Source organism: Macaca nemestrina, chromosome 3 (assembly GCF_043159975.1).
Source record: "Macaca nemestrina isolate mMacNem1 chromosome 3, mMacNem.hap1, whole genome shotgun sequence".
NCBI lineage: Eukaryota > Metazoa > Chordata > Mammalia > Primates > Cercopithecidae > Macaca > Macaca nemestrina.
This window is the reverse complement of record NC_092127.1, coordinates 183,656,437-183,683,293: the sequence shown is the minus strand read 5'-3', so window position 1 is coordinate 183,683,293 and position 26,857 is coordinate 183,656,437. Positions and strand designations below refer to the sequence as shown.

The 26,857-nt window shown below is 42.2% G+C and overlaps 1 protein-coding gene across 1 annotated transcript in view; it reads left to right on the top strand.

Moving 5' to 3' along the window:
- Nucleotides 1–14,791, top strand: part of LOC105487925 (uncharacterized) — a 313,023-nt gene extending 298,232 nt beyond the window's left edge. Inside the window, exon 15 of the transcript XR_011621459.1 lies at nucleotides 13,258–14,791. The gene's annotated coding sequence lies outside the window, so the exon portion shown is untranslated. The remainder of the gene's footprint in view (nucleotides 1–13,257) is intronic.
- The last annotated feature ends 12,066 nt before the right edge of the window (nucleotides 14,792–26,857 follow it).

Below are 26,857 nucleotides of genomic sequence, written 5' to 3'. Positions count from 1 at the left end.
ATATTTAATTTTAACATACCATAATATTGCAATGAAAAATATACACATCATTCAGATAGAAGAAACTATTCTAAAATATTAACAGTAGTTATCTGGACAGTAAAAGTTGGGTTTTTTGGTCTTTTTTTCATATATTGTAAAGAGCTTTCCTTTTTTTTTTTTTTTCCTTTTGAGACTGGGTCTTACTGTGTCACCCAGGCTGGAGTGCAGTGGTGTGATCATGGCTCACTGCAGCCCTCAACCTCCCAGACTCAAGCAATCCTCCCACTTCAGCCTTTAGAGTAGCTGGGACTATAGGCATGTGCCACTCATTCAGCTAATTTTTTTGTTTTTTTTTTTGTGGAGACAGCGTCTCATAATGTTCGAACCCAGAGTAGTCTTGAACTCCTGGGCTCAAGAAATCTTCCCACCTAGGTCTCCCAAATTGCTGGGATTATAGGCATAAGCTACTATGCCTGGCCAGCCTTATTATTTTCAATTATGGAAAACAATTTAAAATTCTAGGTATAAAGAGTGCATTTAACGAAAATTCTTATAACCTATTGTGTGAAAGGAACTCTGTGGTTAGACAGATAAATGAGACATGCGACCTTATTGCAGGAGTTTCCATTCTCATGAGTTACTGTTTCCTTAATTGTCCATATAAAAATAAAACAAAAGAGAAATCACTTTTTATTGACAGAGAAGGTTCATATGGTGGGCTTTTTGGTTAATTTTGGTTAACTTGGTGAATTGGCTTGGAATAATTTTTGGTTTGTTAAACATATCTTTGTGAGAAGCATGATGAAGTTCAAAAAGCATGATCTATTCAATCAGAGCCATTTGGATTTAAACTCTCCTTCATAATAAGTTTGTTTCAAGAACCCAGGTATTAAAATATCTGGGCTGCAGTTTCTCTGTTTTGTGATCGCTCATATTGAACTGGCTAAGTCAGTGGGAATGAAGTATGGAAAACTGCACATCACAGTGACTATGTAGGGGTCCTTGATGTACGGTAAATTCTTTTCTCTTTGCCTTTTTCTGCAGGATTTAAAATTTACATTAAAAAGTTAGTGCCTCATATTTGAAGCAGTACTTTAAAGGTTGTGACCCAATTTAACACAGCCTAACCTTATTTCTCACAAAAGCCTACAGGTATCAGGAACCATGTCCGGGGATCTGATGGGATCAAATAGCAGCCTAGCAGGCTGCAGGGTGTGTTCCCAAGTGGGGTGACCAGCAGACTCCTTCTCAGGGTTCACAGTAGCATGTTGAACTTTGGATAGAGCCAGGTTGGGCTTGATGGCCAAGGATCAGCCAGGGGGCAGAGTAGAGTAGCTTGAATTTTCCAAAAGTTAGAAGTGACCTCAGATTTGCTGAACGACTTATCTATGTTGCTGTTGTGTTGAGAGATTTTCTTGTATTGTCTCTGTAAATTCTCATAATTGTCCCACGATCTGAACAATACTTCCATTCACAACTGAGAAAGCAGAGACCCAGAGGGAGTGAACTTGTTCAGGACAACTCTGATGGGAAATGAAGGGGTTGAGATTTGAAATGAAGCGCATCTGACTCTATACCATCCTTTTCCAGGTACAGAGTGGAGTCTTGGTCCCTTTTGGAATGGAAGTCATCAAGTAACTGCATTTGTAGGGGCAGGGTTTAGTCTCTATAGAGAGGAACTTGACACAGTTAAGTGGGTTTTCAGGACTTGAGTTCCAATGGACCTCAGGTCTATTCATTGTGACAGATGCCAAATCCTACAACTGAGTATGTACAAAGGGGCCGCTGAGAAAGACTTTGGCTTAATAGCTCCCAGCAACTCAGATCAGCCAATTAGTCACTCTGCTAGTGACTGCCAAACTAAATGTAGACTCTACCTGCGGGGAAGACCCCTGTCTAAAATTCAGAGGAGCTGTGGAATCTTGATTGCAGAATTGCTAATATATACAGCTCTGAAGGGCTGGGACAAGAAGTGCTATAATTAAAGTAACTAGAAAAGGAAGTTTTCCCATTCCACCGAGGAGGAAAATTGCAACTCACAGAGGCTCTGGAGAGTCAACTCAAGTAGAGTAAAATCAAGCAGTCCTGATTTTTCTTTGGACTTTGATATCTGCTATTATTTTTTACTTCTCCCTGCTTTCGCTGTTGATGATTATTTGACCAGTGAGTGCAGATGCTTACTTGCTCAACAAATGTTATGTGAACTTATTGCCAGGTATTCTCTTATACTCTGGGGATTCAGCAGTAAGTATAGCTGACAAAAGTTGCACCCTCATGGAGCTTACATTCTAAAGGAGAAAGACAAAATAAAATATACGATGGAATATGGTATGATAGAAGGTAATAATTGCTATAAGGAAAAATGAAAAGGGAGGGATGAGGGGATGGCCTCAATGACAAGATGGCATTTGAAGAAAGACCCTGTAGAGGTAAGGGAGCCAGCCATGTGGATTTCATGGGGAGAAATGTTCCAGGCACAGGGAACAGCCAGTTTAAGAGACCTGAGATGGGAGCATGCAGGACAGTTTCTGCAATAGCAAGAGGCCATTGTGGCAGGAAGAATGTGAGAAGAGGATATTGCAGAGGTAGCAGGGTGTCAGGTCCTGTATGTCTTTATGGTTCATTTTGAGGACTTTGGTTTTCATTCTGGGTAAGATGGAGACCACAGGAGACTCTTGAGAAGACATTGATAAGATCAGACTCACATGTTAACAGGGTCACTCTAGCAGGGGCTCATGTAGGCTTGTGTGGTGCTATCTTTATTAGACATTGCTTTGGGAAAACTCTCAGACTAAATTTTTCCTCTGCTCTCACACTACCACCACAAAAATCCACACAGGAGAAGACTTTTGTGACCAAATGTGTGGGAATTTCTCCCCACACACTAAGCAGCAGACAGCAGCTGGGTGGCATTCTACGTGGAGGCATTCTACCTGGAGATAGTATCAGATTCCACAGGTTGAGGCTTCAGTCTCTAAGACTGACCTCCAATGTCCCCAGATACCAGTAGCAAGTCCAGGCCTACGGAACTCCTGACTGATTGGCCTCAAGGTGCGGTTCCCAGGACCCCCTCTTTGAGTTCGATTAATTTGCTGGAGTAGCTCACAGTACTCAGGGAAAACATATGCCTGCTTTATGGGTTTATTGTAAAGGATATTGCAAAGGACACAGAAGAAGAGATAAATAGGGCGAGGTAATGGGGAAGCGGTATTGAGTTTCCATACCCTCTCTGGGTGCACCACCCTCTAGGAACCTCCATGTGGTCAGCTATCTGGTAGCTCCCCAAACCAAGTCCTCTTGGATTTTACTGAAGCTTCATGACATCAGCACTCTTTCTTCAACGGTAAAGGGCAGGAACTTTCTGGGAAGGGCCTTAAGACCCACAATCAGAAAGGTAGGAGAGATTTGGACCAGGTGAAAGAAAGGCAAGAGAAAGTCAGAGAGACTGTGTTTCCTGAGGCCTGCCCCTGAGTCCTAACACACCCAACATTGTAACAAAGGTCTATAACAAAGGTTATGGAGGTTATGAGTCAGGAACTGTGGACAAAAACCTATATATATATATGATATAATAACATCACAGACATGTGGATATAAGAAGTTCACTCGTCCCTCAGCTTCAGGCTGGTCGAGTCAGAGGACACTGGACTTGGGACTCCGGATAGATTCCAGACTTCATGTGCCAGAAGTGTCTAGGAAAGAAAAGGCCTCAGGAACTCAAAAAGAAGTATTAGTCTGTAGAGGAAGCCTCTCTTAGGAAAATCGAGCTATGTTTCCAGATGGCAGCTTCCATGTCATCTTGGCTGCATTCCATGAAGCACACCTGGATGTTGTTGACACGAATATATCCACTAAAAGCTGTGTCTGGTGGCCTTGAATGGATTCACTTACAGAGGATCCCTCAAAGTAGTGGTAGCTTTGCCAGGCTGCTTGGCATGAATCTCTAAAAGCACCTGCTTCCTCATGGGATAGGACAAAGAAGCCTTTAGCAATGCTTCATTTTGACTTAGAAGGATCTTTCTAGGCAAAGTATCTCAATTATCCTTCATTCTTTAAAAAGATAGCCTGAGATGTTTCTGGATCTATTTTTAAAATTAACTGATTTTATTAGTTATTTTAGTACAATTTTCATTTAACCAGGCATTTAACCAAACATTTATTGAATGCCTCTGATGTCCCAGGCACCATGGGAAAAAGTAAACAATAAAAAAGAAAAATTGCTCTCTGATATTGATAAATTTGGTCTAGTAGGAGATTAAGGTGAGTAAATAATAATAGCAGAACTGTAACACATTCTTTTAGGGGGATATATTATGATGCTATGGAAGCTCAGATGAAGAAACATTTAACTCCATCAAGAGGGGCAAGGAAAGGATTTCCAGAGAAATTTAGAAATAGAAGGTTTTTACTTTAGGGAGGATATAAGCCTCTGTCATATTTTAAAGCATTTTTCTTTTCCCTTACCCCATTCTTTCTGCCTCCCTTTCTTCCCACCCTTTCTTCCTTCAACAACTACTTCTTGTCTATATCAACAATGTGCAAAGCATTTGGGATTGATTACATGGTCCTGCTCTTGCAAAAATAATTAAGCAAGGTAGAAAAGTACATTTTAGAAACTACAAGAACAGTTCAATTTGGTTGGATAATGATACCCATGTAAGTAGGCTTGCCAGATAAAATACAGAACATGTAGCTAAATTTAAATTTCAGATAAACAAGATATAATTTTTTAGTATAAGTACATCCAAACATTACATGGGACATAGGAAATATTATTAACTGGTTTTCTTTCTTTCTTCTTTACTAAGTCTAGTAACCCTATATGTAAGGGAATATTAGGAAATGAGGGTAGAGATATCTCCTCATGAGACAGTGATAAGGAAATTTTAAAAATCATCCCAAAGAGCTTGAATGTCTTGCTGTCTATAATAGAGAGACATTGAAATATGTTGTGCAAGATCAGATTTGCAGTTTATAAAGGTAATTCTAGCCACAGTGAGAAGAATGCATGTGAGAAGAATGCGATTAGGGGCAGCAGGACCAGAGAGTGCTGTTTTGTTAAGGTCAGTTCATCTCCAGTCTCTTAGTGCTGCCTGGAGGAATAATAATTATTTCTAAGAATGCAGTAGACTCCTGACACTGCCCCCCACTCCTGCGTATTTCTGAGTACTGGTGTTAGTCTCCAAATATTCAATGTTCGGTCAACTAATCTTGTATTCTACCTGAGAGATTCTCTTTTGCACATCAGACCTTCAGCCCAGTGAGCTCACATTTATGCTTGTGTATGATATCAACCTTGAAGGTGAAATCCTTAGACATTGAGCCTTTATGATTTGCTAAAAATGAAGTAGAAAAGTCAAAACTTGCTAAAACAAGTCGTATTTGATCTTCTCTAATGAATAGATAAGCCGCAATTGAAATTTTAAATGTCAAAAGAATGCAGATGGATGTTACTAAAGCACGCTTTTAACCAGGCCTGAAAAGTTTGCATTTTCTTAAATATTCTAACTGTATTAATCAAATCTTGTTTGCTAATAATTTATGTATTTACCAAATTATAACTTATTTACTAAAAAAAGTCTCAGGAAATTAGGAAAAAGCATATGTGTCTGTGTGTGTATAAGTATCAAATATACTTATGCACAAATACATACACGTAACACTAAGCTTTTAAATGCATGACTACAACTGGATAAAAGAAAGAAACAATTGTAAACAGCTAGATGACTTAAAAAAGTGAAATATAATGAGTGAGGGCAATTAAGATGTTCTTGTAAGAGACTGCTATTATTAGGACAATAATATTTGAAAAGAATTGACTCATGACTTTGCAGCAAGGCAGGAGAAGAGTAGGAGGGGCAGGACACTATGTAACAATTCAAGGTAAAATGGTACATTAGCAAAGGGATTAAGATACAGTAGCAGTGATATCAATAGTATAATTCCACATCTGAAAAGGAGCAATAAAACTCTCATTTATTAGCAGGGGAAATAGATGATCTGGCTGAGAGCAGCGGAAAGGTCTTATTTTATGTGTAGTTGGGGAAAGGAGATGGGAAAGTAGAGAAATGAACATTTATGGAGCTCATACTGTGCATCATCAACTGTGCTACGAACATGTATTAGCTCATGCATCCAGCTTGCTGAAATCTCTCAACCAACCACATATTTTAAGTACAGATTTTGTCATCTTTACTTTACAGGTTAATGAATACACTGAGGATTAGAAGGATGAAAGAACTTCATTCTTCATCATAAAATAAGTGACAAAACTGAGATTTGAATTTTGATTGTTGTCTCCAAATGTCTGTGCTTTTTCTATTCCACCAAACTGTCCCCTGGGGTACATAATTAAGATCATTGTGTTTTCTCCTGACATGGCATTTCAACCCTTGCTCTCTGAGGGCCCAAGAGAAACATTTTTAATTCTATTACTCCTATTTTCTTCTATTTGGGACAATAGGTTGGTAACTTAAATAAGGTCATCTGAAAGCCAAGCATTTACCTGATCTGTTTCTCCTTGCCATTAGAAAACAGTCCTACACCCTGAAGCTTATGGTATATTAAGCTTCAAATCTCTGCAGAAACAGCCCTGCAACATCACATTAGTCTTCACTGAAGTCAGTACAAAATGTTTTGAGATAAAGTTTATTTAAATAGGGAAGGCTAGGCTGTGTGTTGCGACTCATGCCTCTAATCCCAGCACTTTGGGAGGCTGAGGTGGAAGGACCATTTGAGCCTACGAGTTCAAGCAGCCTGGACAACATGGGGAAACTGATTCAGAAGAGCTGGGAAGGGAAAGGCATGGTCCCTTTAAATAATATGGAAGGGGGCAGGGAAGTGCTGGGTAGAGGAGGGCATGGTTCTGGCTAGGGCTCCATCTCTGGTCCTGTGCTCATGAACCTAGGTGAGGACAGGTATTTTTATTTTCCTGCCCATATATTGCATTTTCACCCTGGTCTGCCACGCCCCCATCCTGTGCCTATAAAATCCACAAGACCCAATCAGGCAGACACGGATGTCAAGAGGAGCATATCAGCAGAGGAACACACAGATGGCTGGATGTCGAGAGGAATGCACCAACAGGCACTGGCATGATGGCAGGTCACTTACTGGCAGAACAACACAGAGTTTGGCTGAGGCAGTTGGAGGAGAGCCTGGGCTACTGAGTGAACTGATTTCAGGGGAAAATCATCTCCCTTCTGGCTCCCCATCTGCTGAGAGCTACTACCACTCAGTAAAACTTTGCACTCATTCTCCAAGACCACGTGTGATCCGATTCTTTTGGTACACCAAGGCAAGAATCCCAGGATAGAGAAAGCCCTCTGTCCTTGCAATAAGACAGGGGTCTAGTTGAGCTGATTAACACAAGCTGCCTATGGGTGGCTGAACTGAAAAAGCACCCTGTAACACATGCCCACTGGGGCTTCAGCTGTAAACATTCACCCCTAGACATTGCTGTGGCGTCGGAGCCCCAAAGCCTGCCTATCTGTGTGCTACCCTAGAGCTTTAAGCAGTGGGGCACTGAAGAAGCCAGCCACATCCCCTGTCACACACCCTGTGAGGGGCACAAGGGAACTTTTTCCGTTTCAACTGGGGGCTTGTCCGGGATCTCTGAAGGTTAGTGTGAGTAATTGTGAAACTGTCAGGTCTGCCTTACTTCCAAAACCCTGCCACCTCTCCCTCTTTCCTGCAGGTAAGAGGCTCTGTTTTCCTTTCATCTCTTTTTTCTCTCACATGGTTTGAAATGGCTGTTTTCCCTTCCATTATAGTGTTAAGAGTTTAGGTACAAGCTGTGGCAATTTTACTAAGTAAACTGAACATTTGGCACAGCTGTCAAAGGTGCAAGTCAGATCAATTTTTCCTAGAGGTGCCATGTATGCCTCCACCTCAACCGCTGTAGGCACACATGGCTCTGGGCACCTCTCCTTATCCTTTCCCTTCCCAGTTCGGGTGCCTGAGTGTGCCCACAGCAGGCAAAGGCAGAGCCCAACAGCCATGAGATGTGGTGGGAAAAAGCCATGGTGGTAGCTGCAACCCCACAGGACCAATAGATGGGTGCTTCTCACCTGCTATGCCAATGGAACCTTTCCTCGCCTGGCCAAGGAGTTCAACCCAGTCTGAACCAAGGGAATGATGTAAGAATTAGAGGGACCCAGTTGCACTATGCAAGGAGTTCTTCCCCCAGAATCTCCCCCTTTTTTCTCTTTAAACTGTTTTTCTCTTTCTTTCATTTCTAAGTGAGAAGCCTCCCCTTCCCAACTCTGTTTCTGATAGGGAAGTTAACAGAGGAACGGCCCCTGCTGGCTGTTACTGCGAAGTCAGCAGGGCTTATTTGAGGCACTAAATGGATACAAACAGCCACTGAAATGCCTTTTCAGTCCCAAACTTGATTCCAAGCTTCAGGCTGAGGCCCTAGAAAGAAAAACCAGGTCTGAGGGATCCAAAGTCAGGCAACAGGCACAATGTAAATGGGCAGGACCAATTCTTCCTGACTGAACTCCACCCCACAAAGGAGGTCATGATGCAAAGTTTGCCAACAGCAGAGAGAAAGGGAGGCATAGACGAGGGTGCTTAATTTCTGTTTTCCAGGTTTTCCCTGCTTTATGGGTACATATTGCATTGGTACCCATGGCCAGTATCTGCCAAGGTCATCGGGGTTCAGGTACAAAAGGTGGAGAGTGGAGGGAGGATGCTCGCCTTTTCCCTCCATCACATCCTGAGTATTTGCTGAAAGAAGGAAGGGAATGAGAGATGCCTGTGTTCCCTGACTTTCAGAATGGGCAACCAGTTATCTTCATCACCCCCAGCTTATACTTGTCTGGAGTGTATCCTGAACCACTGGGACTACTTTGACCCTCAGAATATTGAGGAAAAATGGTCCCTAATGTGGGGTGAGAGGTCCTGGGTTCAAATTCCATATGAGCCCCCAGTTAAAATGGGAAAAGTTCCCTTGTCCCTCTCACAGGGCATGTGACAAGGGGAGTGACTCACTTCTTCAGTGTCCTGCTGCTCAGACCTCTAGGGGAACATAACAGATGGGCAGGCTTTGGGGCTCCAACCCCAGGGCAGTGTCTAGGGGTGAATGTTTACAGCTGAAGCCCCAATGGATGTGTGTTACAGGGTGCTCTTTCAGTTTAGCCATCTGCAGACAATTTGTGTTCGTCGGCTCAATTAGACCCCTGCCTTACTGCAAGGACAGAGGGCTTTCTCTATCCTGGGATTCTTGCCTTGGTGTACAGAAATAATCGGATCACACGTGGTCTTGGAGAAAGAGTGCAAAGTTTTATTGAGTGGAAGTAGCTCCCAGCAGATGGGGGAGTCAGAAGGGAGATGGTTTTCCCCTGGAGTCAGGCAGCCCAGTAGCCCGGGCTCTCTTCTGACTGCCCCAGCCAAACTTCACATTGTTCTGATGGTCAGTGTCCTGCTGGCATGCCAGTGCCTGTTGGTGAATTCCTCTCGATGTCCAGCCACCCATGTGTTTTTCTGTTGATGTGCTTCCTCTTGACTCCAGCTGCTTGTGTGTCTGCCTGCTAGGGTCTTGGAGTTTTTGTTGTTGTTGTTGTTGTTGTTGAGACACAGTCTCATTCTATTGCCTAGGCTGGAGTGCAGTGGCGCAATCTCAGCTCACTGCAACCTCCGCCTCCTGGGTTCAAGCGATTCTCCTGCCTCAGTCTCCTGAGTAGCTGAGATTACAGGCACACACCACCATGCCTGGCTAATTTTTGTATTTTTAGTAGAGAAGGGATTTCACCATGTTGGTCAGGCTGGTCTTGAACTCCTGACCTCACGTTCTGCCCGCCTAAGCCTCCCGAAGTGCTGAGATTACAGGCATGTGCCACCGTGCCCTGCCGGGTCTTGGAGATTTTATAGCACAGGATGGGGGTGTGGCAGGCCAGGGTGGAAATGCAACATTTAAGCAAGAAAACAAAAATACCTGTCCTCACCTAGGTCTGTGGGCACAGGCCTGGAGGTGGAACCCTATCCAGGACCATGCCCTCCTCTTCCCAGAACTTTGCTTCCTCTTTCCATAACATTTAAAGGGACCACGCCCTTCCCTTCCCAGCACTTCCGTATCAAAACTCTGTCTTTACAAAAAGCAAAACCAAAAAACCCTCTGGGCATGGTGGCACATGTCTGTGTTCCCAGCTACTTGGGTGGCTGAGGTGGGAGGATCACTTGAACCTGGGAGGTTGAGTCTGCCATGAATTTTGATTTCACCACTGCACTCCAGCCTGAGTGACACTGAGACCCTGTCTCAAACATAAATAAATAAATAAAAAGAGGGGGCTGGACGCAGTGGCTCATGCATGTAACCACAGAACTTTGAGAGGCCGAGGTGGGTGAATCACTGGAGGTCAGGAGTTCAAGACCAGCCTGGCACATATGGTAAAACCCCATCTCCACTAAAAATGCAAAAATTAGCTAGCGGTGGTGGCAGGTGCCTGTAATCCCAGCTACTCAGGAGGCTGAGGCAGAAGAATTGCTTGAATCCAGGAGGCAGAGGTTGCAGTGAGATTGGGCCATTACACTTCAGCCTGGGCAACAAGAGTAAAACTACGTCTCAAAAAACAAACAAAAACAAACAAACAAAACAAACAAACAAAAAAGAAGACAAGGCTAAATGTTGCATCTTACATGGCTAAATATCATGTCTTACATCTGAACAATGTTGTCTTACTTGTCTTCAACATTCAGAGATGACTTACTGTGTTTCAGATTGTGCTTTATGGTTTATATCTATCTTCCTAAGCTTAAATGAATTTCATCTGATGTCTTTATTTTAAAAACTAAAACCAACTATTTAAATATGTGTAATACAATTTCCAGGATGTAACATTTGAATCGTCTATAGAGGGGACTACACAGTCTGTATTGCCTTCCAAACCCAACCTGCCACGTATTTTTGTAAATACAATTTTATTGGAACACAGCTACCTAACCCTATTGATTAACGTTGTCTATGACTGTTTTTGCAGTACATGCCAGAGATGAGTAGTTGCAACAAACACAGTATGACCCACAAAGCTGAAAATATTTACTATCTGACTCCTCAGTAAATGTTTGTTAACCTCTGGTCTATGACAACAGGAGATACTTCACTCTTAATTTCTAATTACGTTCTATATATGGCATTTTATTTTTTCTCTCCCAAGAAAAGCCATAAAACACTTGTCTTAATTAGTAGCATCTAAATTTGCTTAGACATTTTTTTTTTATCACAAAATAGTTATTTACTTGTACAGGGAAATTATTCTTTCTAAAAGAAAGGGAAATATTTCTTTAAAATGCTCACCAAAACACTGTGATGTAGATGCTAAGATGTTATCACCATTTTAGAAAGAAAAAACTGTTTAGCCATAGAGACAGCATTTATTGAGGAAAAAAAAAAAAAGTTGGGCATGAATTATGTGTCAGGTCCTGAGCTAGGTGATGGAGTGAAAAGAAAGTAGGAAAGTAGGATTTCTAGCATTGAAGAAGTCAGTCTGGACTGCATAACTTGCCCCAAGTCATGCCCTTAATAAATAGCAGCATCAAGTTTTGAGCTCAGTTTAAATGGTCCTGAAGCTCTTTTCATTCAATTCATGCTGTTCAAACTTAGGTGTGTAAGGCCTGCCCCTACCACTTAGATCATGAGCCACAGATAGACAAAAATACAGAATAACATGACTTCAATTTTACTAGATGGTATATGACTTTAAATTTTATTTTATATTAAAATTTTATATTAAAATAAGCCTGGCTGTTTTAAGGTGGCAAATGCAAATTTCAAATATATATTTAAGATAATAGAAATACTTCAAATAAACAAAGGCTTTCAGTGCCCTAGCCCCTAGGGGTGAAATATTCTCTCTGGCATACTCTTATAGTAAGGCGAAAAGAGAAAAAGAATAAAATCTTTGGGGAAAAAAATGTACAAAGGGAAACCTTATTATAGGCAGGATTTAAACATAAAGAAGAAAAAGAGAAAGTTTGAAAAAGAGAGCCCTCAGATGCAAACTTGAAAATGACTTTCACAGAGTGTGGTTGGTCAATCTGCCACCGAGAAACCTAATTAAGACATCTGCTAAAAGGTACCAATTAATGGTGGTCTCACTGTCACACCCTTTTAATTGACATGCTGTGATTTCGTTCCAGATTAACTTCATAAGTGGTTCTCTTAATAGAAAGATCACTTAAATTAAAAGCAGACTGTAAATGGGGATTTGTGATGTTAATAGGCCAGTGTAACCTTTGTATCATTTACATACATTTCCATTTTTTCCAATGCATATTTGCATATATTGGAGGATGTCACTGAAGGCTTTGTATGGGCAACATTAGTATAATAATGAGCATCCGACTGGCACAGTGTCCAAAGAGTCTTTATTTGACCTCTCCTTAGCATTCATTTTGGAGATATTTTTGCTTCTGTAACAATAATAACACAAAATCCATGTTCCAGAAAACCCACGTTCAGCTTTTACTTATCCAGGTGCAATAAATGTGTGGGAAACAGCATTGTCTTGAAGCATGGAGACCTTATAACATTTGAACAGTTGCTTAGTTCTTGAAAAGGTCAGTACATTAGTGATGCTCAAAAACTCTTAAAAGCCTTGGCACAATGTGGTAGCCCAATGATATTCATCACTGTGGTAGCCTAATACAACAAGCCTGCGATCTGGGGAGTTTAGGGAAGAGATCACATTCAAATGGGGTTCAGAATGGAAATTTCAGACAAGGGGCACTGACGTTGAAGTGAAATTGGAGCCTACCAGACCAGATTCCAGCTGTGGGTCTGCTCCCATCTGATCTTCATCCCTCTGAGTCTCAGTTCTGCATCTGTAAATTCTGTGTGATAGCACTTACCTTATGTGTGTGGTGAAGATTGGGATAGCAAATGTAAAAACAATTGTATGTAAAGTTTAAGAATTGAGGACAAAATTTGGCCTCCTGGTAGCCAAAGCACAAAAGGGGACAGTGTACGATTCAATGTTCTGTAACTGGTTCTGAGACTCTCTTCAGTTGCTGGGACTGTACATGGAGCAGTGGCACTGGCAGTGGCACTTCCAATATGTGTTTTGAAAAAAAAAGTTGAGCAAATCAAGTGTAACTATGTAATTAAACCTCTCCTTCACATCACCTTTCATGTTACGTGGGTATCATATTCCATAATGGCAGATTTAAAGTACCTGGAAAGCTTGAGTTTAAATACTGCTCTTTCTGGGTTCATAGAAATGAGCTGTATGGTTCTTTTGTACAATTTTGACAATCATCATTTCTTTCTTGAAACAGGGTGACCAACTCTCCTTAGTGATCTCCATAATCATTGGTCGTTCTTCTTCTTCACCTCACTTCAATTTCCGTGTCCTGCTCATCATGATGCGTATTAAAATGACTCTCACTAGTATATATCCACCAGAACCAACTCTAAAGGAATGAGGTTTACACAGCAATGTTTTTCCAATTTTTGCAGTTTATCATTCAGAATCTACTCAACTTATTTTGAGAAAGGATTGAGTCTTTATTATGTCTCACTGTCAATAAAGCCTTCCATAGTATCTTCATGAGTAAGCAGCAAAATCTCATAAAATTCGTATCCTATAGACGGACACTGGGCCACAGGATGGGGCAGACACAATAAGGGATTAAATACCTGGTGGCATCTTGCTTATGGACTGTGGGAATTAGGGATGGGACTGTGTGTTCCCAGGTTTTCAAATGCTGGGAGGATTGGTAGAGTCAGGAAAAGTAGCAAAGGAGCAGAGTGGCTCCAGAAAGCCATCAGGACAACTTTGAACTGCATAGAAAGCAATTCTATGTCTCACCAGTGGCAATAACTTTGAGAGTTTTAGGAGGCTTGGGTAAGGTGTAAAGATCTTGAAACTGTCCTACTTTATTATTATAGAAAACAGTGTTAGTCACAGTGTGTGTGTGTATCCAGCATGCTTTCCAACACTTTTTCTTCTGATTCCTTTGGGGAATCCCTCCCTCCATCCATGCAGTCTTGATAGAGGATAGAAATTAATTGCCCTTACACCTAGCTCAACAAAGGGTGTGTGACCTTAACTGGGCAGGGCACGCCATCCATCTAGGTAGAGTGATTGGCTTACAGGTGTTCTTACACAACCCATGCAGGCTTAGTCAGTGTCTTTCCTGGAATTAATACGTGAACTTTGGCAGTAAGATTCTTTTTCCATTCACATTGAAGAACAAGGAAGAAGTGGGTTTAGATATGCAGGCAGGCTTCTGAGGGAAATCTTTTAGTAGATGAAACCAAGCAGGGTTGAGACATGAAGAGAAAGATATACTCTAGGACCTACCCATTCCTGAGCTTCCTAGTCATATGAGCCAAAAAATTCTCTTTTCACTTCAACCAGTCTGAGTCAGGTATCTGATACCACTTGTAACTTAAAGCCAATCAAGTCTTGAAAAGGGAGGAAAAGAGATGTACAGCCAAAGGAATGAAATATTTGGCAAGAAAATAGAAATCACCTGCTTGTGAATTAACCTACTCTAATTTTTCTTTTGTGAACTTTGTGCCTGCAATGTCTTACAAAAGCCCTAATTATTTTGGGGCAAGTGTCACAATTATTAGCATCAAGCTCTCTATCTAACATGTAACAAAGTCCATTCTGTGGTACCATGCAGGGCTCTCCACTTTTAACCCTGTTAATAAAATGTGAAAGAGATTTGAGAGAAAGAAGACTGAGAAGCAATGCGATACCATGTAAACAATAGTGGATTTTAAATTAGGGCCTGAGATTGGAATAAACATTTTGACACCCCCCTTGGGAGTATTTGCTTTGTTGCCCTGAGCTTTAGTTGCTTTAACATGGAAAAGGAATGAGAATAATGATAATCCTGACTACACATGGTTTTCATGTGAATTATCCAATATACTGTAAATAATGTAGAGTGGCCAGCACTGAAACCACCTTTGCAAAATTATAACTGAGGAAATTACGACAGTGAAAGAAGTCAGACCTCACTGACTCTATCTTGCCTCTACCCTTAAGTTGTCCTTTTATATTCCTACCTGTAGGGCCGAACTAACTTTGGGAAGGAATTCAGTTCATGGTTTGACTCTGAAACAAAATTGATAACAGCCCTTTCCCAAAAAGATCCCCCTTCTTGCCTGCGGTCCAATCTGCCTTTTCAGGACTAACAAATTAGCTACAAGATTAGAAATTACAATTTAGGGGTCATGCAGCCTCTGGCTCCAAGAGTCTGAACCTTCCCAAATTTCTCTCAGGGATAACATCACTGTTGTAAAACCGAAGATCAGTTCTTGAGATGTTTTGCAGACGCTGCACTTGACGGATCAGCTGACACCACCCAGGCTAGTAATCTGGCTCAACCAGTTCTGCCGTCCCACCCAGGAACAAAAGACAGCAAGAAAACTTAACTTCGACGCCCGCCCTGTGATTCCATCTCCAACCTGACCAATCAGCACTCCCCACTTCGTGAGCCCCTACTTGCCAAGTTATGATTAAAAACTATGATTCTCGAATGCTCGGTGAGACTGATTTCAGTAATAATAAAACTCTGATCTCCCGCACAGCCGGCTCTGCGTGAATTACTCTTTCGCCTTTGCAATTCCCCTGTCTTGATCAATCAACTCTGTCTAGGCAGCGGACAAGGTGAACCCACTGGGCAGTTACAGCACTGACAGTAGTAGGTTGTCAATTAATGATTTATCTTGCTTTTAGACAAAACAATGTTGATGGTATTTGGTGATGGTATTCAAAGAGAATAGAACAACTACCTCCACTCCCATCCCAAAGCAGAGGCAGAAATCCTTTCTAGGAGCCAGAAAGCAGTAGAGATATTTATTGATTGATGTGACTGTGTGTGTGTCTGTGTGTGTGTGTGTGTATACATATACATATGCATACACATATATATATATGAATATATATGGGTATATATAGGTATATATGTATATATTGATCTATCTATCTATATATATAGATATCTATATATATAGATAGATATATCCCCTTGACGGAGCACAGCTTATTTCTTGGAGGTCAAGAGGCCAGCCTCCTGAGGACAATGCTGAGACAGACAATCATATGAGGCAGCGGATGCTGAGAAGGGAGGGCTGAACCATCAGAGTGAAATCAAACTTGGTCAGAAGTAGAGGAAGCGCCCATCAGGGACGTGGGAACCCTGGGCAGTTGTTCTTACCCTGAGTAATTTTACCCCTCCTAAGGGACTTTTGGAAACTACTGGAGACATTGTTGATGGTTAAGACGCAGGGAGGAGTATGGGTGTGCAACTTGCATCTCTCCAATAGATAAAAAGCCAGGGATGCTGCTCACCCTTCACAGTGCACACCACAGCCCCACAACAAAGAAAACCCAGTCCCAAACGTCAGTGGTGCTGATGTTAAGAAATCCTGCACTAAGACCAAAGAGCCAGATGAGTTTGGAGTCACTAAGGAGAGGTACAGGAGAGGCGGCAAGTATCCTCCGCAGATGGAATGCACAGAGGACGGCGCATCCTGAAGCAGAGTAACACCGTGCCCTCGGGCTGGGATTGCTGCTGCTGGCTGGCTGTACTGGGCTCTCACTTCTAGGCTCCGGGCTACATACTGTGCCTGCTTATTTGTGTGTCTAACAGACTTCGATGTTACTGACAGAAGCTGACCTGAGAGCAACACAGAATGGAGACGTGTGGAGGGGTAACACTTCCTTAGTTTGAGCCTCTATCCTAGAGGCTCATGTTTAGATCTCAGCTCTAGAACTTACTGGGTGTGACTTGAAGCAAGTTAAGGAATCTCTCTTTTTCTAACCTGTATCCTGAGGATCATGATACCTATATTTTGAGGTTGTTTTGAGGATTCAAGAAGATAATACATGAGTAGAATCTAGAAACCTGGTAACTGTCTTAAAACTAATATGAATTTGCCAGCCCAGTAGTCCTGGGTATTAGAGCTGAAGGGCAGTCAAGAAGTTCTCAGTCCTGGCTTCATAGCAGGGCAGAACCCCTCCAAGGATTCTGGTGTAATTTTCTGGGACTCTGTAAGTTGTGAGAGCTCCCCAGAGGATTCTAGTGGGTAGCCTTATTTGAGAACATGGATCTAGTACCGCCATTCATCTCGCAGGTCAGGGAATTGAGACTGAAAAGTGAGTTCCACAAAGATACACAGGTATTGTTTGAGGAGCTAGAATTAAAATCAGGTCTCCTGACCATGCCCTGGAGTTTTTCCTTCTACCTCTCAGTGTCTTCTTTGTTTTAGTGAGTAAGGATGAAGTAGTAGGTAAGCAGGTCAAGACACCAGATCTAGGTTTTACCTGAGTTTGTCCAGTGACAAGCATGTCTTCCTTCTAATTAATCTGCACTTAATAATGCCTTCTTTTCCCTTGGCTTTATAACCGGGATAGCATGGGGTCCTGGAAATAAATGGTAGAAGGGAAAGAAAACCTAATAGACATCCAGCAGCTTCTATAAGTCAAATTTGTTATAGGTGCTTTATTATGATTGCTTAGTTTATTTTCACAATAACCCTAGGAGGTTGGTATTTTTAGGTCTGTTTCAAATGTTGAAAGAGGCTCAGATGGATTTGGTCAGGTGCTCAGGGTCTCACAGTTGATAAGTGGATTGTGCTTAGCTCATAACTTTCCAAAGCCAATATTCTGTCAGAGTCCACCAGAATGTATGTGCCACAAAGGCAGGGATTTTAAATATCTGTTTGTTTTTTCTCCTGCTATTGCTTACAATACTGATAGCACATAGTAGGTACTCAATAAAATTTTGTTAAATTGATGAGTGAGTGACACCAAACTATACAGGCTGTCCTAGTCTGTTCTTGCATTGCTGTAAAGAAATACCTGAGACTAGATAATTTATAAGAAAGGAAGTTGAGTTGGCTCATGGTTCTGCAGGCTGTCCAGAAGGTATAGTGGCATCTGTGACTGGGAGGCCTCATGAAGTTTCCAATTGTAAAGGAAATTTACAAGGAGGGAGCAGGCATGTGACAGTGAAAGCAGGAGCAAGAGAGAGAGTGGGGAGATGCTACACACTTTTAAATGACTGGATCTCATGAGAACTCACTATCATGAGGACAGTACCAAGGGAGATGGCGTTAAAGCATTCGTGAGAAACTGCCTCCCCTCAAGACCCAGTCACTTCCCACTGGGCCCCACTTCCAACATTCGGGATTCCATTTCAATATGAGATTTGGGCAGGGACACACATCCAAACTACATCACAGGCCTTAAGACCTGCAGACTAGAGATTTTTGAGTCCAATAAAATATACAACATAGAAGGAAAATTTTCCAATTTAATGTTTTGTAATCCACTAGCTTTCAAAACATCTGCAAAGGAGCACAGCATATTGAAAACACCTCCTCCAAGCTGTGTGATGCCAGGTGTTGTATATAAAATGAAAGCAATATTCTAAGAATATGAGAAGTGTGTATATATGTGTGTGTGTGTGCTGTTACACTGTTAAGGGTATTTTTTTGAAGTTGTAGTTAAGGGGAGAAAAAGCAATTATAGCTAGCAATTGTATTTTTTTGTTTTGTTTTGTTTTGAGACTGAGTGTCTGTCACCTAGGCTGGAGTGCAGTGGCGTGATCTTGGCTCACTGCAACCTCCGCCTTCCAGGTTCAAGCGATTCTCCTGCCTCAGCCTCCCTAGTAGCTGTGACTACAGGCACGTGCCACCATGCCCAGCTAATTTTTTTGCATAGATATACACACACATACACACACACACACACACACACACATATATATATATATATATATTTATAGCTTTAATAGAGATGGGGTTTCACTATGTTAGCCAGGATGGTCTCAATCTCCTGACCTCGCAATCCACCCTCCTCGGCTTCCCAAAGTGTTGGGATTACAGGTGTGAGCCACGGCACCCAGCCAGCAATTGTATCTTACACAGCAGTTATCCCCAACCCCCAGTCCACAGACTGACAGACTGGTACCGGTCCATGGCCTGTTAGGAACCAGGGCCACACAGCAGAGGGTGAGCGGCAGCAGGGCTGGGGTTGGGGGAGAGTGAGCGTTTCTGCCTGTGCTCTGCCTCCTGTCCGATCAGCGGTGGCATTAGATTCTCATAGGAGCATGAATACCCCTGTGAACTGAGCATATGAGGGATCTTGGCTGTGAGCTTCTTATGAGAATCTAATGCCTAATGTTCTGAGTGGAACAGTTTCGTCCTGAACTGCCCCCCTCCATAGTCCATGGAAAAATCGCCTTCCACGAAACTGGTTCCTGGTGCCAAAAAGGTTGGGGGCCGCTGTTATAGAGTGCTCCAGCACACAGAGCCCAACATGAGATGTGCCTAGTAAGAGAAGCTGACTCTGGGCATTTGGGAAGTTGGGACAGGCAGATTGCTTCTCATCTCACTGGGACAGAGCTAATCTGCAGGCTAACTAATATCCTTACATCCACCACTTTCCAAATCACTGCAACTTGCTCAGAAATGTACCTTTCTCATTCCTGCCTCTTCAGGATATGGCTCACGTAGGCACCCCAGAAATGCCTGCTGAGTGAAATGATGATGTGTCCCTATAGAAATGATATTTTTCTCTGCAAATGCACATGTCTCAGGAATTGCAAATCTATGATCTTCCCCAAAGAATAACCTCTGGTTCATTTTGGATTGAGTCAGGATGTAACTAATTTAGCTACTTTTACAGTTTATCACATCCTTGCTTCATCCTTGCTCCGAACAGTCAGCTAAGATTCATCTCCATGTTGCAAGTAAAGCAAAGTAGGCTCAGAGAGCTTGAACAATCTTCCCAAGGCCACTCAGCCAGGAAGTGGGAGCAGAAGGATGTCAGTTCTGGTCTACTGAACTTCAAGATGCAACCAGTTCTGAGCAGTAAAGGACTAACCTTGGGCAGTAAAAGGTTTGGGCCTTGACTGTCTCCTGGGAGATCACCTCTAAGCACCTGGAATATCTTTTTTTTTTTTTTTTTGAGATGGAGTCTCGCTCTCCCGTTGCCCAGGCTGGAGTGCAGCAGCGCGATTTCAGCTCACTACAACCTCCGCCTCCTGGGTTCAAGTGATTCTCCTGCTGCAGCCTCCCAGGTAGCTGGGACTACAGGCATAAGCCACCATGCCCAGCTAATTTTTGTACTTTTAGTAGAGACAGGGTTTTACCCTGTTGGTCAGGCTGGTCTCTCTAACTCCCGACCTCAGGCGATCCCCCAACCTCGGCCTCCCAAAGTGCTGAGATTACAGGCATGAGCCACCATGCCTGGCCCATTTCTATGCCAATAATGTTATTTATCATGGAGACCTTGGGCCACAGAGTATTGGCTGGACCTCTGGAGGGACTGAAGGCTAAGGCCAACCATGTGGACAAGCAGTCAGGTCTATGGAATCAACCCAGACATCAAGGTTCAAGCAAGCTCCTTTTGTTTGCAATCCTCTGTGCATGTTGCCATGTATCATTGCTGGAAGGAGTGTGTGTTGTCCATGAGACATTCCCGGGAGACAACAACCAGATTCTCGCACCTGGAACTCTCCCAGACCTTCCTGTATGTACCTTTTCCTGTTGCTAAATTTAATCTGTAATCTTTTCTCTATAATAAACCATAACTAAGAACACAGCTTTGCTGAGTTCTGTGAGTCCTTCCAGTAAATTACAGTGATGACCTCCTGCACTCCCAACTTTCCATAGTGTTTCTCTACAACCCCGATGTGAGGGACAACGAGAAGGACTAATGGGGGACAGCCTACTGTCCAAAGGCCAAAGGGTGTGGTTTGGATATCTGACCCCTCCAAATCTCAGGTTGAAATTGAATCCCCAGAGCTAAAGGTGGAGCCTAATAGGAAGTGTTTGGGTCACGAGGGACAGATTCCTCATCAACATCTTGGGGCCATCTCATGGTAATGAGTGGGTTCTTATTCTGTTAGTTCCGGTGAGAACTAGTTACTTGGAAGAGCCTGGCACCTACCTCCCGTTTCTCTCTCTCTGGCTTTCTCTCTGGCCATGTGCTCTCTGCACACACCAGCTCCCTTTCACCTGCCACCACGAGTGGAAGCAGCCTGAGGCCCTAGCTGGAAGCAGATGCTGGCACCATACTTTTTGTACATCTTGCAAAACTGTGAGCCAATAAACCTCCTTTTCATATAAATTATCCAACCTCAGGTTTTGCCTTATATAAATAACAACACAAATGGCTTGAGATGAGGCCAGACCAAGTGGCTGCAGGTTGTGACCGAGGCGTCGGTGTGGGGCGAAAATGACTTTCCAAATAAAAAGAAACTTGAGCCCAGTGGACAGCATGTCTAGCTTCCTTTCTTTGCTCTATCAGTAGCAGGGTATAGGCCAAGAGACCTGTCCACCATCGTTGCCTGAGAATCAATCCCAGCATGTAAATACTGGGATCCTCTCTGCTGTGTCACATGCTGTAAAAGTGAAGTGGGTTTCCTGTCAAGTTACCAGTCATCACAGTGTGTCCCTCTCTTCTGCTCCCTCCCTGCTCCTCCTTTTTCTTTCTTTTATATTTGAGGCCAGTCTAAAGTGTATGAACTTTACTGTTTTAGAATTAGGACAGTTTCACGGGACTGGGATGAGGGGAACTTGGTTCTGTCAATAACTCTGATACCTGGATTTTCTCCAAGAAATGAATTTCTTGGTCACCCATCTGCTGCCCCCAGACAGCATGACATTACATAACCTTACACAGACATTTATCACCTAAAACCTGCAGATGAGGGGGCCAGGACTGCCTAGGATTCCCGTGTCCCAGAAGACTGCATCATTCTTCAGGGCAACATTTGGAGCCCTTCTTGAACTTGGTTTTTATTTTTTATTATTTCCTCAGCTCTATGAAGATAAAATTGACAAATAAAAGTATAGATATTTAAGATGTGCAGTGTAATGTATAAAGATAGGTATACATTGTGAAATGTATACCACAGTCAAGCTAATTAACATATCTATCACCTCACAGTGTTTCTACCTGGGACAACATGCACGAAGTACGTGACATTATGTTAAGTGAAATAAACTGGAAACAGAAGAAATATAAACTCTCTTCTATGGGGAATCTAAAAACATTAAACTCCTAAAAGCAAAGAGTAGAATGGTATTTGCCAGGGTGTGTGAGATGGGGGCATAGAGAGATGATCAAAGGGTACAAAGTTTCAGTTATCGGATGAGAAAGTTCTGGAGATCTAATGGGCAGCGTGGTAGTTAGAGTTAATAATACTGTATCATGTAGTTGACATTTGTTAAGAGAGCAGACCTAGGTCTTCACTGCACACACACACACACACACACACACAGAGATAGAGGTAGAGAGAGAGAGAGAGAGAGAGAGAAAGACTGATCTTGGTTTTAACTTTGGCTGCATGTTAGTGTTCCTGTAGAGGTTTTTACAAAGTCCCGATGCTCATCTCCATCTCCAGAGATTTTGATTTAATATTGGTGGGTGCTGTCACAGTAGTTCCTATAAGCCCCTCAGGGGTTCTTTATGTGCTGGTGTTTGAGAACCACACCTTGCAGCTTCATCCCTGGTTGCTGCCCTCCCGCAGACACCGTGCCTTTTCCTGTCTACATAGCCTTCATCCCTGTCTACCTGGTGCACTCTTCCTTCTTTGTCTACCTAGTGAGTACTGGTTCACTTTTTATGACCTGACTCAAGTGCTGCCTTTTTAAATCTTTCTAGGCTGTCTGATGCCAGGCAGAGGTGATTGCTGCCTCATCTGTGTTCCTATAACACTCTCCATACATTTGATGTAAATGACGAGTTGATGGGTGCTGACGAGTTGATGGGTGCAGCACACCAACATGGCCCAAGTATACATATGTAACAAACCTGCACGTTATGCACATGTACCCTAGAACTTAAAGTATAATAAAAAAAATAAAATAAAAATAAAATTCTACAGCATTACAGAGTCTTTTGTTTATCAATCTGTTCACTTGAGAGTTGGGACTTCATCATAGTAATCTTTGTCTCCCTTTCACCTGGTAGAGTCAGTGTCTGGTGTGGGATAAGCACTCAGTGAATGTTTAGTTTGATTAAATAGAGGTGCTCAAAATAGCTATCATGTCATTGAGGCTGAAATAGCTATTTCTTACAAGGCTGGTCTCTCTGCTTTGCTGTTACAGTTACTGCTTGGCAGACCAATGTGCCTCATTTGTGCAAATGCTGTATCCCCACTTGAGTGTTGAAGTATTTTGTTAATTGCATGATGGCCTGTGGCCACAGTGTGTTGTTTTATAGTATACCAAGCCAGAATTTAAAACCAGGATTGTAAGGCCTATACTCTGTGGTCTGCAACAAGTCTGAGTATATACAAAAGCTAAAATGAGTCCAGGAACTCCGTAAGTGTATACAAAAACCCAGAAGAGAGATTCTGTCTTGCAGTCTTCCCTAAGGTACTATGATTTTAAATTAAGGACAAAATCCATTATCTAATTGTAATGTCTCTTTTTTTTCCTGTTGATAGAAAATTTCTACTACAGTGTTGTTCTGTGAAGAGGAACGGGTGCTGGAGAGCTAAGCTGGGCAGGAGGCAGGAGCGACTGTCTGCAGCAATCAGCAGGTGTGCACTGATGGCTGGGCTCCTACTGAGGGCAGTGGAAGAGGTGGTTGCTTTTGGTAGGGCCCATTCCAATTGCTCATTGCCTGGAAATTTTCAACTGTAAATATTTTCAGTGTTGTTCCTGTCAATAGGTTCTTGGAAGTACTGTTTGAGACATGAGGACACAAGAAGCAACATGTTAATCAACAAAGCTAGTGTTTAGTCTCCTTCCCTCTGATGAATCTGAGCCACTTGGTGACAGACGTGGGTCACGTGGAATGCAAGGCACACAGGAAACAGTCCCTGAGTAGCCCGTGACTTCCTGGAGGGCAGAAGGAATGGAGGTTGGGCCAATGCTGGGCATCTCTGAGAGATGATCGTGGACCTGAATCTGAGTGGGTTCACTGGTTAACATTCCCTTTGCCTACTACAACACAGTCACGCCAGATAAAAGCTTTTTCTCTCTTAGGTAACTGAGTATGTAAGCAGCCAAGTATATCATGTCAGGCTGATATGGAAGTTCTTATCGCTCTGCCAACGTCAACATGCATTTTTCACCTCTTGGTCTAATATAGTGGTTTAATATAGATAATGGTCTAACATAGATAGTGGGAGCTGTGGCTCCCACTATCAAGTCCACATTCCAGCCAATAGGAAGTCAAGAAGAGAAAGGGAAGCTAGGCTTATTGTATGCCAAGGGCCTGACTTAGAAGATACAACTCAGCATTTCTACTCCATACAATTGGCCAGAATATAGGCACATGTCTACACCTAGCTTCAAGAGAAATTAGGAAAGCAATTCTTTGGCTGAACGGCCCTATGCTCAGCAAAAATATTTATCATCTGGGAAAAGAGATATTGGGGAAATAACCAGCCATCTTTTTGCTAGCTACTGCCCAAACTCAGAAAAACAGTGAAATTCCAGATGTACTTGAGAGTAAATTCAGAAAAAGACACATCTCTATATCTTAGATGCCATCTCAGAACAAGGATGGAATAGTTGATGTTAAACATATTAGCATTCTGAGGTTGCCTAGAAAATCTCAGCATCCATAAACAACATTCCTTGTGTGATGCATATATCATACAACATTTAATGTTAATTTAGCTTCTTAATATAATTTTGTAGTGAGAATGTTTGCCCAATATTCCCCAGAGTACCAGGAAGGCAGTGTGTGTGTGGGAGAGGTGCAGGCAGGAGGAAGATTGCATATTTCCATAAAATTAATTACCTGGAAGAAGACATAAAAATTGCACGAATGGAGATGCTTTATGTATAATTAACAGTTCCTATTTTTAAAAAAGCTTCATGATTTTGTGTTTGTGTATAAATTTTTTGTGTATTTGTGTGTGTGTGTGTGTGTATACACTCACCTATACTTAACATGATCCTTGATGTAGTCATGTGATGTAGTTAGGGAAAGCGTCATTTCCATTTTATAAAAATTTGATGATTAGATCTTGAACTTACAGCTGGAGCCTGCAGTAATAATAAATGAAACTGCTTGGTGGTGGGAGGTGTCTTAGAAGCATAGAAAGGTAATTTTTATGTGGAAGGAATGTAAATGTGTGCAGCTAGAGGATGGACTGTAGTGGTTTTAAAACAGGTCCGCAAATTCTTTGGCATTTCTCTCATCAAGGGATGGAGTCCAATTCTCCTTCCCTTGAATATGGGCTGACCTTAGTGACTCCACAATAATAGAATGTTGTGGCAGTGACCCATCAAGATTTTCAACATTAGGTCATAAAAGGCTATGTAGTCTCTGCCTGACTCTCTTGTGATGCTTACTCTTAGAAACCAACCGCCATGCTGTGAGGAAGCCCAAGATGCATGGAAAGGATCCCGTATGTGTTTTGGCTACAGTTCCTGGCATGGTCTTAGCCAATGGCCTGCATGAACCTAGAGACATGTGAACCAGCCTTCCTAATGACTCCAGGCACAGACACTGTTGGGCTTCAACTACCCGAGAAACACTGAGTGAGAACCACATAGCTGAGCCCAGTAAACCCTCTGACAAGGAGATGATAATTAATGATTATCATTCTATGCCCAGGAGATTGGGGTGGTTTGTTTCACAGCCATAAAAAGAAGAAACATATTTGGAAGCTCAGAAATAGTGGAAGATGTGGCATGCCAGGGATAACATCCATTGGCTGTCAAGGTTACCCAACTGGCCAAGAGACAGAAGGAGGGTTTGAACCTCCATTTTATGATATTTGTTTCAGATTTTTTTCCCACTTCTCAAAAGTTTCCTTCTTTGAATAGCCATTTAAAACTAGAACTCATTTGAGTTTCATTTACAGTACTTTTGGGATAAACCAAAGGTATGGTGGATACTGCAAGCAGCAATGGCAAGCATTCTAGAGATTTTGTTTTTCTCATACATATACGCCAGGCACCAGAGTGTGCATGCACACACTTTTGTCCTTGTCATACCTAAATTATTCTCCTGCCTTGGTTTCAAATCTTTGCTTTCACTAGTCACAAGATATTGGCCTGAAACTTTCTCTCCTTTCAACTAGAATTGCATATAATTAGACATGCATAGTAAGTACTGTGACTTAAGGCCAAATGCTCTCATCTTTTCAACGATTTCACATGTGTCATAGTTTTCAGATTGTTTTTACTTTAGGATTATGTTTGCTGAGTCCTCTTAAAATCTGTGTACACTGCTCTAAGGATGTGGCATATAACATGTGCTTAATTATATGTTCAATTAAATTGAAGTCTGACCAGCACCAGGAAAAGCAGAACCAGGAAAAACACTTTCCTCACTTCAGATACTTTTATTAATGCTGTTCAAATTTCATAAATAATTTAAAGCTAACATCTTAGTGCTGACATGTTGACTATATATTTGTAGGTAAAGCAATAGTCAATAGCCTAATTAATTACTTCACATGCTCTGATGTCTCATCACATAGTAGATGATTTTTTTTTTTTTTTTTTTGAGACGGAGTCTCGCTCTGTTGCCCAGGCTGGAGTGCAGTGGCTGGATCTCAGCTCACTGCAAGCTCTGCCTCCCGGGTTTATGCCATTCTCCTGCCTCAGCCTCCTGAGTAGCTGGAACTACAGGCGCCCGCCACCTCGCCCTGCTAGTTTTTTATATTTTTTAGTAGAGACGGGGTTTCACCATGTTAGCCAGGATGGTCTAGATGAATTTTTAATCATTTTTGTTATTTGTTCATCAAGTGCTTGCTTTGTGCTAGGGACTATGCTAACATCTTCACATGCCTGATCTTATGCTATGTTCTCAGATAGAAGAGTAGATAAGAATTGTTTTTATCTTCTTAGCATCCCTTCCCCCCACCCTTTTTTTTTTGGTAAAGGCATCACAATTTTTCTCTGGTTAAGTACCTTTTCCTCATTGTTTTTGGA